The sequence below is a fragment of the Dipodomys merriami genome, unplaced genomic scaffold, assembly GCF_024711535.1.
Source record: "Dipodomys merriami isolate MVZ:Mamm:240054 unplaced genomic scaffold, mDipMer1.0.p SCAF_18, whole genome shotgun sequence".
NCBI lineage: Eukaryota > Metazoa > Chordata > Mammalia > Rodentia > Heteromyidae > Dipodomys > Dipodomys merriami.
The window spans coordinates 14,041,397-14,055,479 of NW_027203159.1; positions in this window are offsets into that span (position 1 = coordinate 14,041,397).

Here is a 14,083-nt window from a genome sequence, read left to right on the forward strand (position 1 = left end):
TAACACCTCTGTACAGTGTGTGTGTGTGTGTGTGTGTGTGTGTGTGTGTGTGTGTGTGTGTGTGATGTATTCACAGTATTTGACTACTGAATCCTTACCCATTTCTATACCACAGAATTATAACACAACAATGCACAGTAAGAGAAATGAGATGTCTTTCAGTATCAGGCCAGCAGTTATCATTTCTATTTTCATACATGGAAGTAGGCGTGACTTTTCTCAGTTTTTTAAACAGAAGTGAGGATTATTGGCTACATTTTAGTAACCAAGGCCCCACCCAGTTAAGACTCTATACAGAAGTATTGATTGCTGTGGGATAATAAACATCGTGGGGAGGAAGGGATACTGATATTGGTGAATCCAGTTAACTTAGGTGACAAGTTCTTTGCCCTCATGTCCTTCTTCCACATCTTATATATACATGCTATCCATTTGGATCTTGGACACAATTGGGATATTTCTCTCTTAATGGCTTTTTTCCTTCTTACTCCTGATACCTCAAGATTTATTTACTAAAATTTTCTCCAAGTGGGTGCTATTGATCATTGGATAAAAGAATCAAAATACTTTACTTCTCCACCTTTCAGAAAAACAATTTCCATTCTGGTGATGTTGAGCCTTACTTCTATTCCCGTCACATTTATGTGGTTCCTATATATAAAGTATTCTGTTCTGCTTCATGGCCACTAGAATTTTACTACAGCCCAAATATCAGATTAGACTCATATTTCACAATGATTCCTTTGCTTTTGGGTAGATATTTTCTCTAAGAACCAGTTATCTGAATGATTCTTTCTACTAATCTCATAATCCTAGTAGGAAGAATGGCAACGTTTTTATTTTCCCCAATATATTGCTTTATATCCAGTGTTTTTTTCATTTTCCAAGGAGATTTTATTGCAGTGTCTCTATGATAAAATCATAAAACCAGGTCGTGCAGTTTTCCATACCATCTGGTGAAATGCAGAAATTTAATGTTTCTGTGGAAAATGTTGGTACCACAAGAAGTCTTCAGTTCATAGATAAATTTGGGTATATTTTTAGGTAAATATTGGGAAAGTATGTGAATGATGTGAGAGTTGTTGAGAAGAAATTACTTAGAGAGACCTACATTTCTAATGAAATCTCAGCAAAATGTAAAGGAAACTATGACAGTGGTATTTCAATTTGTGTACTTCTAGATCAGAGCATAGGCAAGATGTTTTGGGATGGACAATTATTTTATACTGTATGTTCCAGATTCCACAAACTTTCGAGATGGTTTTCTTTTACTCACCATTGCCTAATGGTGAAAATGTAAATTATTGACATTTTTAAAGGCTAACTTTTTAATATATTATGACATCCACTTTATTATCATATGAACTGAATTCAGCTTGTATCATTTAGGTTTCAGTCCGTGGTTATAAAATGCTAACATGGAGAAATTCCTTATGTGTTTTCTGTATCTAGGGTATTGATTAAAAAATTCTCTTTGATCAAAAACCTCACAATATTTGAAGGTTTACAGAACTTTGTGTAGACACTAGAATTTTTGGTAATTTAATAGTACTACATTAAGTTCTAGAGCTGTAGGACAGACACAGTTTCTTCCTTTTTCTTTTGTAAAGAATACCCTGTGATGACATTTTTGGGATGTTTTCAAACACCCTGTTTTCTGTATTCATTTCCTGTCTTCATTCATTGAGTATATGTAACTAACCATTATTTGAGAGGCCAAAATTCTGAATATATGTACTTTTCTAAATTTTGATGAAAAAAAATTCATGGAGCCTCGTTAGTTCTTCATGTATGAAATCATATCAACGAAGGAGATTGAGATCTGAGTTTCTTTTTTTGTTAGAGCCTGGACACAGATTGCCCAGTGACTCTTACATGAACTATCAAATGGGAAAAGAAGTGTTGTTCTGGCTCATTAACCAACTTACCAAGTCACCCACCAACCACCCAATCAACCCATCAACCACCCAAATAATACACAAACCGACAAGTCGATCCACACATCTTTTCTGAGTGATTTAAGATCACTAGTGTTCATCACAAATGGAATTTTGCCTGTGATGGGACCCAAAGTCCTAAAACTCGTTCCATTCCTATGACTCAAAATTATCTCTTACCCTCCCTACTGCTTTCACCGTCTTTTGCCCAGGGCATCCTTACCCTGGCACAGGGTTTCCTGCTGGCTTCCTTTGGATGAATTGGTTGCAGCATGGCATTATGCCTTTCTACAAAGATTATCCAGTGGGAGTCATGGCCATGTTGGAAGCAATGGAGATAAAGGAGGAGGAGAAGGACAGGGAGGAGGGCAGCTGCCCCTTATCCTCCCCTCCGCGACTCCTACCCGGGCCACTGGAGATAAGTCAGATAAGGCCCACAGCACACTGTGGAGAAGATAACCAAGAAATGCTGGCCGCCAGCAGCCACTGTTTCCCCTTTCTTCTCCTTGTAATTTGGGTAAATTTATGCCTGCCTAGCTCCTGGCCCAGATAGAGTCCCGAGATGGATCAAGCCGTGTGGCTTGCCTTGAACTGGTAATGCAGAATAGTATGGAGTGGAACATGAAATCCATTTGCCTTCACATTTCCCATCACTAATACAGGGATAGGATTACAGGTATTTTCCAGGCATTAGTCCTCTGATACCAAGGTCAGAATCCAGGTCTCTGGACATCCATCTGGCCAGTGAGACGTAGGAGGTATTCCAAGTCAGTTCAGAAAATCCACCCAAGAGGGACATGTGAGGGCTCTGAACCGAAATGCTTCCTCCACACTGTGCCATGATTACAACTCCTCCCTCCTTCCTTATTTTCCTTCCTTACTTCCAGCTTACCCTTCTTCTTCCTCTTCTTCGTTCGTTTCTTTCTTACTTTCTTCATTCTCACTCATTTTATTACCTCCTCCCTGCCCACTTTATTCCTTTCCTTCTTCCTTTTGTTTTCTTCCTTCCCTCTCTCCTCTCTCCCTTCCTTTCTCCCTTCTTCTTCCTCCCTTCTCTCCTCCCTCTCTTCATTCCATTCTTCATCCTGTCTACCCTCCTCCTTCCCTACCTTCCTCAGTTTCTTCCTGCCTTTTTCTTCCTCTCTTCCTTCTTTCCCTCCTTCCTCCCTTTCCACCACTCTTCTTTTTCTCCCTTCCATCCCTCCTTCCTTCTTCTGTCTTCACTTCTTCCTTCTTTTCTCCCTTCCCTCCTTCCTTCATCTCTTCCTTCCTTCTTTCTTTTCTTCCTCCCACACTCTCTCCTCTGCCTGTTTTCTTTTTTGTTTTATTTACACTTTATTTTTCCTCTTTTACTTCCCTCCTTCCCTACCTCTTTGCTCCCTCCTCCTTGCTAGCTGGTCTGTCTTTTTGTCTTCCACTTTTCTGTCCACCTTCCCTTCCCTCCTTCCTTCTATACTTCCTTCCTTTTCTATTTCCTTCTCGTCTACTTTCTCTTCACCATCCTGGATCCCCTCGCTCCTTCTTCCCTCCTTTTCTATCTTCCTCTTCCTTCCCTCCACTACATCTATCTTCCTTCATCTCCCCTCCCCAATATTTTTCTGCTTTTGTTCTCTCCCTTCACTTCCTTTCTTCTTCTTGCCTGGGTTTTTCATCACCAATCCTGGAGACTCCATTCCACAAGGCAAGGGAAAGAAAACTCAACCAGGCCTGGAAGGGAACATCCAAGAATAAACCTGCTCTGACACCATTGGCTTCCTCTATGCACTCAGTTTCCCCAAGGGAGGAATTTGGATGCTCCATGCAAGAATCAAATCCTTAAGAAACAGTTCCAAACAAACAAACCAACAATCATTTTGAGGCTTTCCTACACAGAGAGCAGGAGGACATAGAAGAGGAGAGGGAGGAAAAAAAGGAGGAGGAGGAGAAGGAGAAAAAGAAGGAAAAAAGGAAGAAGATGAAAAAGAAACAAAGAAGGAAATTCTTCAATTTCACAAAGTGCTTGTCGCTGGAATACATGGGCTTTCTTGAGAAAGAACAAACAGGTAAACTACAAAAAGAGAACAAATACTGTGGAGTATTTTCAACTTGTATTTCATGCTGTATTTTCTCATGGTCTTTCTTGAGAACAAACAGATAAACTGCAACAACAGAACAAATCCTGTGGAGTATTTTCATCCTGTGGAGCTGTTTCATCTTCCAACAGCTGGGCAAGCCAACCTCTGAACAAGAGGAATGGGGTTTGTGGGGTTGTGAGGATTCTGTAATTTCAATCACCCCCCAAAACCCATCCCAGAGGATAAAGGAATTGGCATGGTAGTGAATACTTTGTGGAAAGATGGGCCTGGTTCTAGACACTTATCTCAGTCCTGTGTTTGTGCATATGCATGCACTTTTGTGCCTGTGTGGTTTATACTTTGGCTCTGCCTCTTTTTCTTTTTTTGTACAAACATATCTCTGTACTCTGTCTACTTACTTACACCCTGACTGGCTGGTAACCCTCATAAATACTCTCCTGCCTTTTCATTAAAAGCATACCATGGTATGCTTCACCCCACACACATTACACACTACATGTCTTCCAGCCCAGCCCTGCCGTTTTCAGATAAAGGAAAATATTAACGTATAAAGGGGAAATATACAAATGAACAAAATGTGATAAACACGAAGCCAGATGAAATTTCTCTCTTGAAAAAAAAGTGAAATAGTGATTCAAAAATCAAAAATAAAAATAATAATTCTTCTCCTGTTGTGGAACAAACAAACAAACAGCCATGTCTCGAATTGATGAACACTAGCCTTGAGCACAGTGAACATATAGCAACATAGTCCACTTTACAAATTCAAGGCCCAGGACCCGTATTCAAGGCAGAGACACCTAGTTCAAGGCCCAGAACTGAGTCAAGCCACAGGCCCCTAGTTCAAGGCCCAGGCTATGAGTTCAATCCCAGGCCCTACAGTCAGGGCCCAGGCCAATTCAAGGCCCAGAAATGAGTTCAAGGGCCTGGTCCCAAGATCATGGCAAAGGCAGTTAGTTAAAGGACCCAGCCTGGAAATAAAGGCCTAGGCTGTCAGTTCAAATCAAAGCACCCAATTCAAAGTCAAGCCTGTGAGGTCATGTCACAGGCCCTGAGTTCAAGACCCTAGATCAAGTCCCAGTCTCTTATTCAATCCTAGATCTGAAGTTAAAGAGCCAGAACATGAATTTAATGCCAAGGCTGTGAGTTTAATACCTACACCAGACTTCAAAACCTGGCTATGATTTAAATGCTGTGGATTAGACCTCAGGTCCTAAGAGCTAGTTCTAGGATGAGGTCGTGAATTCTATTCCCAGCTCCCCAAATCAAATGCAGGCCCTGAGTTCAAAGCCCAGGTTGTTAGTTCAAGGCTCAGGCCAGAGTTCTCTACTTAAATATGAGTTCAAATTCCAGCTGGAGAGGTCAAGTCCTAGCTTTTGTGTTAATGGAACAGGCCATTAGTTTGAATACTAACCTCAATTTCAAGTCCAATGTAATGAGTTGAAGTTCAGGTCTTCATGCATGGGTGGCACACTGCAGGGAAGGCTAAATAAAACAGGAAATGTTGTGAGGATGGATGCTAGCAAATAGATGGTAAATACAAGTAGAAAGAAAAACGAAGTATAAAAAGGGAGGGAAGGAAGGAAGGAAAGAAAGAAGGAATGAAGGAAGAGAAGGAGGGAGGAAGGAAGAAAGAAAGAAAGAAAGAAAGAAAGAAAGAAAGAAAGAAAGAAAGAAAGAAAGAAGGAAGGAAGGAAGGAAAGAAAGAAAGAAAGAAAGAAAGAAAGAAAGAAAGAAAGAAAGAAAGAAAGAAAGAAAGAGAGGGAGGGAGGGAGGGAGGGAGGGAGGAAGGGTGAGAAAGGGAGGGAAGGAGGGAGGAAAGAAGGGCATGGAGGAGAAATGTAGAAAAGGTAGGAAGGAAAAAAGAAGGACAAAAATTAGAAGGGAAAGGAAAGGATAGAAAGAAGGAAGGAAATAAGGAAGAAAGTATGAGGATGGGGAAGAACAGGAGGAACAGGAAGAGAAAGGAGAGAGAGAGGAGGGTGAGGAGGAAAAGAAGGTGAAGGAGAGGAAAAGAATGGGGTGAGGAGGAGAAAAAACAGGAGGATTTCATGTTAAGTATTGTTGAATCAATCCCAAGAATTATATTCATGTTCAAAGATTGTAACCAATATTTGCTATAATTCATTTCCTTCCTGTTTGTACCCTCCTCTTTCCTAGCCTAGACCTTCTTTCCTTTCGTTTTCCATCTTTCACTCCCCCTTCGCTGCCTCCTTCCTTGCTTTTCTTTTCCCTTCCACCATTCTTTCTCCCCAACCTCCTCGCTCCCATCCTTCCTTCGTTCCCTCCCATTTCAACCTTCCAACCTCCTTCCATGCCCTCCATCCTTTCTTTCTTCATCTTCCATCCCCCACTTGGCTCCTCCTTTTCTTCAGTCCCTATCTTTCCTTCACTTACTTTCTTCTTGACTGAGTTTTCATCCCCTTTACCTGAGGTTCCATTCCCTCTTGACGACAAGAGAGACTACCCAGCTAGGCAGGTCCCATGCATGGAAGGGAACCTACAAGAATAAACCTGCCCAGCCCCTATCGGCCTCCTCTATTCACTCAGCTTCTCCAGGTGAGGAACCTGGATGCCCCGTGCAAGGTGAAAATCCTTAGGAAAACTGTTCCAAATAAACACTGCAACAACAATCTTATTGAGACTTTTCCACACAGAGAACAGGAGGACATTGATGTAGAGGGGAGGGGGAGAAGATGAGGAAAAGGAGGATAGAAAAGAAGCAATGAAAGTAGGAAATTCTCCCACTTAACAAAGAACGTGTTGTGGGAATCCATGGCCTTTCTTGAGAAAAAACAAACAGGTAAACCACAACAACAAAAGAACAAAATATGTGGTGTATTTTGGGGAGCTTATTGAACTTCCCGGCCAGCTTCTATACATGGGGAAAGGTGTTTGTGAGGTGTACCAGGACAAGGTCTGGGGTCGATTTAAATCCCCCAACCCAAACCCAGAGTAAAATGAAGTGGACAGTGTACCAAAGCCCAGCCTGCTCCTGGAAATTACTCTCTGCCCTGTGTGTGTGCACACACGGGCACCTCTATGCCTGTGTGTGGTAAATACATTGGCCTGCTTCTTTTAACTTCTTTGTGCACACTGGCCTCTGTATCAATTCACCTACTTTTCCCCTACAGTCTGGAAAGCTTGATAATCCGTCTTCCTGCCTTCATTAGACAGCCTCCTCCCACACATTACATACTCCCTGTCTTCTAGCCTAGCCCCTCCACTTTCAGATAAAGAGAAATACTAACATATAAAGGGGAAACAAACCAACATACAAAATGTAAGAAACATGAAGGCGGATGGAATTTCTTCTCTTGGATGAAAACTAGATTCGTGATTCCAAATCCAATATAAAAATAAAAACCCTCTCCCACCGTGGAACAAACAGAAAAACAGTCGTGTCTGGAGTGGTTGAACACCAGCCCTGAGCACAGAGAAGCTTAGGAACATTGTGCAGTCTCTAAATTCAAGGCCTGGTCCCCGAATTCAAGCTCCCAAACTGAGTTCACGCCCAAGACCCCTAGTTTGAGGCCCAGACTGTGAATTCAAATCTCAGAGCCCATGGTCAGAGCCCAATCCATGAATTCAAGGTGCAGAAAGGAGTTCAAGGCCCTTTCCACATGTTCAAGCCATAGGCAGTAAGTTCAAGGACCCAGCTTGGAGGTAAATTCTCAGGCTATGATTTCAATCTCAGGGCCTGAATTCAAGACAACAGCCCAGTTTAAGTTCCAGGCCACGAGTTCAATCCCAGGTCACAATTTGAAGTGTCAGGACATGAATTCATGGCCTAGGTGGTGAATTTAAGTTCCACATCTGATTTTAATGCCTGGCTGTGAGGTAAATGCCTAGGATCAGAGCTCAGGTCCTAAGACCTAGTTCTAGGAACTGGCAGTGAATTCTATTCTATTGATTTCAGGTCCTGAAATCCACACCCTGAGTTAAAAGCCTAGGTTGTTAGTTTGAGGTTCTGGCCCAGATTTTCATGTCCAGGATATGTGTTCAAATCCCAGCTAGAGAGTTGAAGTCCTAGCCTTTGAGTTAAAGACCTAGGCCATTATTTTCAATCTCAGCCCCAATTTCAAGTCCCAGGAAATAAGTGCATGTTCAGATCTTCATGCTGGGGCAGGTCAGGGAGGGGCAGGGAAAACAAAGTAATGAAATGATGTGGACATGGACGCTAGGAAATATATGTAAATAAGAATAGGAAGAAAGAGGAATTATAAAAAAACAAGAAAATAAAAAGAAGGAAGGAAAGAAGGAAGGAAGGAGGGAATGAAAGAAGAAGGAAGGAAAGAAGGGAGGGAGCGAAGTTTGGAGGAAGGCAGTTCAGTGTGAAGACTTAGGATCTGTGTTGGAGGGGCAGAATGATGCAGGCTCCAGCCTCAGGATTATCTGTGGACTGTGTTTGTGTATGTGGAAAGCTCTTGGCATGCCTGGCTAGAGAGGGAAGACATTCTCTCTCCCTATCACAAAGCATGTGTGACAGACTCTTCGGAGCTGAGGAAGTAGCTCTTCTGCTTACTTAAGCATAGACGAACAGCTAGTCAAGCATTTTCCAGAGTACAGGGAAGTGGTTTGAGATTGCCCTAAATAGTTTAGATAAAAATATACAAAGACATTGTTTCACAGTTTAAGCAAAATTTTATCTGTTGAAATTCTTTATGTGAAGTTCTCCTGACTAAATCTTGGCAAATATAATGCTTGCTTGTCTTTAAATACCCACTAGCAATAAAGCACAGCATGCTGTGGCAATTGCTGTTTGCACTCTGCATCCCCTGTGTCCTGGTGATTTTGAGACCCTTACCCAGGGACCCCAATGCCTTAGACATTGACAATTGGGGCCCAAATAGGGACCCTGCCATGTTGAATTCAGGAAGGGATATTCAGGTAAGTACTTTTAATTACAGGGTGATGGGACAAGTTAAGTCTACTACGTACTTACATATGCTAACACAATTACTTGCTGTTATGGTGTAACTATTTCTTCTTCTGACATAGAAATGTGTATTAATGTAGTTAGGGAATGGAATCCTTGGTTCCCCAATGAAGAGATGTTAGATGTTGATAATTGGAAATGAGTAAAGTATAATGTAGAAAGAGCTGTTCAAGAAGGGGAAATGATTCCTATTAGATTTTGGTCCATTTGGGGTATTTTACGTACCCTTTTTCAAGCTTTAAATAAGAAAAGATTAATAGCAGACTTAACGAAAGAGGCAGCCCTTCTATTGTAGATTTACAATTGGACTCTGAGGTTATGGATGCAATATATAAGGATGAATCGCAATTAATGGAGAAAAAACAAGAGATAAAGCAGGCTGAAAAGGAAGAAACTGAAAGCGTAAACAGAATGTCTGAGCAAATGGAATCGATTTTATCAAGATTGCAGCTTATGGATTTAGAAATTAGCAGACTGAAAGGGGAATCTAAGAAAGTGAAAGTAAAACAGCCTTTGGCTCCTCCACTTGCAGATGCATTTTTTATGGCATCACTCCCTCACAAAACAGAGGGCTCACACAGTGAGTCGGATGATGAAATGTCTATTTTTTCTTATCCTGTATTTTGATCTCCCCACCCTATGAATGGTATAGCTCAAACAGCCAGATATGAAGGTCTTGCTGTCCATGATATTAGTAAACCTAAGAAGGCAGTGACCATTGTATGGTCCTCAGTCTCATTATGTTAAGAAATTGCTTAATGCTCTTGCCCACATTACAATAATTTTGCTCCAGGGGATTGGAAGACACTTTGTAGAGCCTTGCTTATGGAACCTGAATATCTACAATGGCAAATGTGATTTACTGAATTATGTACAGAAAGGGCTAGACAAAATACATAGAGCAATAATCCACGCCTGTAGGTGATAACGTTTCCCTTGTTGTGTGGAACAGAATAATTTGCAGATGCTCATATGCAAGTGAACTCTCCTGAAGAGATCCATGAGCAGTTATGAGACATAGGTATTGAGGCATGGGAGAGGATTCGGCCGGTAGGAGAGCATTATGGCTCCTGGACTAAAGTAATTCAAAAACCTAAAGAACCCTATGTTGAATTTTTATCACGATTGAAATTGACCTTGACACATACTGTTGTGGGAGATGCTGCACGGCAACAACTGTTGTGCATGTTGGCTTATGAGAATGCTAATAAGGACTGTAGATGAGCCCTAGTGCCTTAAACAATCTGGAGATATAAATACATATTTAAGTGTGTGAAAAGACATTACATCCAAATCCTGGCATATGCAGTTGTTTGCTAAAACTATGGCCACTACTTGGCATACTTTACAAACCACACCCTCTAATCTAAAATGTTTTGGATGTGGTCAAATGGGACATATAAAGAAAAATTGTAAAAAGGCTACTGTTGTTAACAAGAGAGGACCAGGAATTTGGCCTAAATGTAAAAAAATAGAAAGAACTGGGCAAAGAGTATAGATCAAAAATAGACAATAAAGGAATTCCTGTTAAAAATGCTTACCCCATGCAGGAAAACTCTCCATTGTGCTAGCCCCCTGACCCAGGATTAATAACCGAGGGAATCCAACCATTTTCTCCCTAGTCCCTGCCACAGTCCACAGCGCAGCAGTGGACATACCAGCCTTAGAAATTTTTACTTTGAAAGGTGGTGATAAGCCACAAAAAATACTTCCAGAATTTATGGGCCTTTACCTGAAGGACCATTTGGCCTATTGACTAGGAGATCCAGTTTTAATGCAAAAGGAGTTTTAGTATATTTACGAATTATTGATGCTGAATATATTGGGGAAATAAAAATTTTAAAGTCAGCTGCTGTAGATATTTCCTTTAAAAAGGGAGCACAAATTGCTCAAATTTTGTAATTACCATATATATCTCTTGGAAAGTCATTTACACCCCACATAGCGGGATTTGGAAGTACTAACCAACAAAATGTGTTTTGGAGTACTCATATTAATAAATGCAGCCTGAGATTAAAATTAATATTCAGGAAAATATATTGACAGGACTAATAGTTACTGTCTCAGATATTACAATTATCAACATTCATAAATGGCCTAATCATTTATTATATAAAATAATCCCCTGTAATATTAAAGGAGTTAACAACACTCCTGTCATTTCTACAGGACAGGTGGTGTCATATGTTACTGTAAACTCAAAAGGTGGACAGACAGCTGTCTCAAACCTTATATTATAAAAGTTCCACTTAACATAATTGGTAGAGATGTACTAAAACAATGGAGGGCTCATATTCAATTTTAATATTTTTAGATGGAGCCCACCATGTAATTGTAACCCCTCTGTACACTATTTTCACAATAAAAAAATCTGAACAACTTCTTTAAATTAAACAATGACCTTTATCAAAAGAAAAATTAGAAGCAGCTAATCAATTAGTTAATGAACAATTAACCAAAGGACATATTGAGCTGTCTATGTCACCATAAAATTCTCCAATATTTGTTATTAAAAAGAAGTCAGGGAAATGGAGATTGCTGACTGATTTACGAGGAGTTAATGCATCCATGTACCTACCCTATTGGATGTTTACTACCTGGTATAATGAGGCCTGTCATGCTTCCTAAAAATTGGCCAATTACAAGATTGCTTTTTACCATTCCTGTATATTAAAAGACTGTAAATGATTTGCCTTTTCTTTACCACAAATAAATTATCAAGCCCCTCATCAGTGCTTCCAATGGAATGATTTGCACCCCAAAATGATGAACTCCAACCATGTGTCAGATATATGTTGATAAGGCCTTAAAACCTGTTAGACCAAAATAGCCTCACATTTATATTTCTCATTATATGGATGACATTTTATTTGCAGGACCAAATATGACAGAATTAGAAATGTGTTACATTTCTTATCTATATTTAAAGATTTTGGATGAATAATAACAGCTAAAAATACAGAAAATATATGGTTGTAAAATATTTAGGATATGTTGTTTCTAGACAAACAGTGGCACCTCAAAAAATATCTTTACAACGTGATCAATTACATACGTTAAATGATTTTCAAAAGTTACTAGGAGATATTCATTGGATGCGACCAGCCTTAAAAATTCTTACTTATGAATTACATAATTTGATTTCATTGTTACAAGAGGAGCCTGATATGCATAGCAAAAAACTTTAACTAAGGAGGCTAAAAAAATTACAATTTGTACAGCAAAAAAATAAAAAAAAATTGTTTTACATCAAGTAACACTGGATCAACCCATAAAGTTATGTATTTTGGATACATAAACATACCCAACAAAAATTATAGAACAAAATGAGCTACCATTAGGGTGGATTTATAAACGAAATAGATTTACAAAACATTTTATGCCTTATAAACAACAGTTCACAATTATTATTCAACAGGCCAGGTGACGGGTATATACTCTATCAGGGTATGATTTCTTTAAAATCATTTTTCCTTTGCCAAAGACCAAGTAAAAGATTTGTTAAACATGTCTAAAATGCTACAAATAACATTAATAAATTTACTGGACAATTTTCCTATCATTTTCCTAAAGGTAGAATGTGGGATTGCTTGTGTAAACAACAAATTGTCATTAATGATATAATTACCAATTTCCCTATTCTCAATGCTCTTACCATTTTTACAAATGGCTCCAAACCAAAGAGCGCTTATTGGACGACAAATAAATATTAGGTACAAACAACTATTTTAGCATCAGTTGAACAAAATGAACTTTTTGCTATTAGTAAGGTGTTGCAAGATTTTGTGGGAGATATTACTATTATTACTGATTCTGCCTATGCTATAGGTGTTGTGACTAATATAGTCACTGTTGTTCTGTATTCATCTAAACCCCAGCTATACAAATTATTTAAATTATTACAAGCATTAATGCAACAACATATTGCCAAAGTGTTTATAACTCACATTAGGGCTCACTCTTCATTACCTGGGTACCTTGCATATGGCAATAATCAGGTTGATAAATTAGTTTGCTTCTGCTACACAAGATCATGCTCATTTATATACAAATGCTGGCCATTTACATATACATTATAAAATACCTTATTCTCAAGCTAAACAAATTATAAAAAAATCTCCTATTTACAGATCATCTGAGAGTTGTACCTGCTAGAGTAAATCCTCGAGAATTACAACCTAACGAGCATTGACAAATGGATATAACCCATGTACAGGCAGTGGCCGTTTTTCCTTTGTACATGTTACAATAGATACTTATTCCAAAATTGTTTGGGCTTCTGCCCTTACCGAAAAAACCTGTTAACTATGTAATACAACAGTTATTAAAAGCTTTTGCCATCATGGAGTACCTGCCAAAATAAAGACTGATAATGAACCAGCCTATAAAAAATATCAAATTTAAAAGATTTTGTAACCTTTATGACATGGTACATATTACAAATATAAAATATAACCCTAAAGGAGAAGCCATTATTAAGCAAGTTCTTGGCACACTAAAACAACAAATTTAAAAAAAATTAAAAAGGAGGAAAAGGTTGGATGAAGGTATGGATATTTTGTGGTTTTCCATGCAAAATCCTGAAACAATTTTACATCAGGCTCTTTTTGTTTTTAACTGTTTAAAGGTACCACAAGGAGATATTTTAACTAGAGCTGAGTGCCATTTTGAACAAATACCAGAAAAACCTTTTTTAAATGCTCCCATATAAAGATTGCATTGGACACAGAATGGCAACCAGGAACATTATTGCATAAGGGGAGAGGATATGGTTTTGTGTCTACACAGGATGGCAAACAATACTGGCTTCCTGCCCGATGGATACAGTCGCGGCCCAATGAGGACAGCCCCGTATCCTGTAAGGAATCGGCCACCAGTTGAGGAAGAAGAAATCCACATACAGGCCATGGCTAACTTGGCTTTGGGACAACATCGCCGTTAGCATCAGTTGGCTGCCCCACTGCCCACCTGGGGGCAGGTTAAAAAGTTGACTGGAGAAGGACAAAAAATGTTACAATGCAGTGGTAAACCTGTGCACCCTGCTTACTGTAAACTCTGCCCATGCCAATGTAAGTTATTGGGCCTTTGATCCTAACTCTCCTTTATTGGAACCCGCTGTTTGGGGAGACAGG